The sequence below is a fragment of the Ceratotherium simum genome, chromosome 7, assembly GCF_057802395.1.
Source record: "Ceratotherium simum simum isolate JZ-2026a chromosome 7, ASM5780239v1, whole genome shotgun sequence".
Taxonomy (NCBI): domain Eukaryota; kingdom Metazoa; phylum Chordata; class Mammalia; order Perissodactyla; family Rhinocerotidae; genus Ceratotherium; species Ceratotherium simum.
The window spans coordinates 68,480,314-68,481,962 of NC_141906.1; positions in this window are offsets into that span (position 1 = coordinate 68,480,314).

The following is a 1,649-nucleotide window of genomic DNA, read 5'->3' on the forward strand; positions in this document are numbered from 1 at the left end:
ATGAGTTCTTGAGGACACCATCATGGGCTTTTACCCCTGAGCCTGGCAGGCGTACCTGGCACAGCATAGGCACTGATATGGGGGGGTGAATGAATAAATCAATGAATGGATGATTAAATGAGCAGAACCCAAACTGAGGATGTCTGGGCACCTGGGTGGACAACCTCAATTTTCTGCCTAGGGTAGCAGTGAAACATTTAATGACAAAGTTTTTTAGGTAACACAACTTTTATTGCTGAAGATCATTGCTGGGGGTGGCTGTGGATGTGCACGTTGCCCTCCCCAACCCTAGCCTTGATGACATGTAACCAACCCCTCTGCCCAGCCACACTAGCCAACTCCAGCCTGCTCTTCCAGGGCAATCTCCCCCTGAGTGGCCGCCTGGGCTGGGCTGGGCTGATCCGCTTGGAGCCTGCCTCTGGGAGTCATGGCATCATCAGACAGGCCCAAGGAAGGTGAGAAGAAAGGGACTGAGGGAGGAACAGATGCCCTGGGAGAGGTCCAGGCCTTCAGCGGGCGTGGAGGCCAGGCACACTGATGGCTGACAGGAGCAGGGCAACTTGGATCCTTCAGAAATCCTGTTTGGAAGGCCTGGGGACAGTGTCAGTTTTCGCTCCACGGCAGTTTTCATGTCAGTGCTGTTTCAGGAATAACTGAGAAACTGAAAGGTGGAGAGAGCTGAGAAGAAACTCCAAGGTCCCAGGACAGTTCTGGGAAGGAGGGATGCCTGTCTGCCTGGATTTTCCCAGACTCCGGGGGCCCACGGGGAAGCAGCACGCATGTCTTCATGCTCTGCTTGTAGCCCTTGGATGCAGCGACAGTTGTGGCTCTCTTTGTGTTGGGTTTGCCCGCCAGCCCAAATGAGGATTCACTTCTCCGAGTTTCTCAAAGGGACCCCTTCAGTCCCTTGAAGCCAGGACACTCCGCAGGGCTCTCCAGCAACAGACTCCCATGAGTCCCTCAGAGTTCTTGGGGTGCTTGATGCTAGCTCTCCTCACTCCTGGAATTTTGGAGAATCTTTAAAAATACATCTACTACCATTTCTTCAATATAAAAATAAAATGAAATGAAATCTGCCCCCAACAGCCTGTGACCAAACAAGAACAGTGAGCCCGGTTCCCAGGTGTCAGCATGGACAGCTACAGCGCAGCCCGCTCCCCACATCCACGGCGCCAGCAGGAGCCCTGAGAGAGGACAGGATGCTCGTGCTGCCAACAGAATATCTTCCCACTAGAGAGAGTCCAGGCACTCCAGTGAAAACTGCTATTGTCCCTGGACAGCAGTGGTGTGTGGTGTCACCTGGGCTGCCCATTCTGGGCTAGTCTCCGAATCAAGGTCAGAGAAGCAAGAATTCCTGATGTGACCTTTAGGCTCTTCCCCAGGCTCTACCTCCTCCATCCGTTATGGACACCCCCGTAGGAACCTCCATGGTGCCCAAACTGTTATCTCCAGGTGATTTCTAGCCTGGGGTCTGGGAAGAGCTGACATCTCTCCTGGTTTCTGAAGACCTTGGGAGAACACAACACACACGCACACACACACACACGCACACATAAACACACACACTTGTGCGTATTCGCAGAAGCAGCAGACAGTGGAGGTGGCAGTAACAAAGGTGTCTGGTGGCCTTTAGCCCAGATGATGTTGCA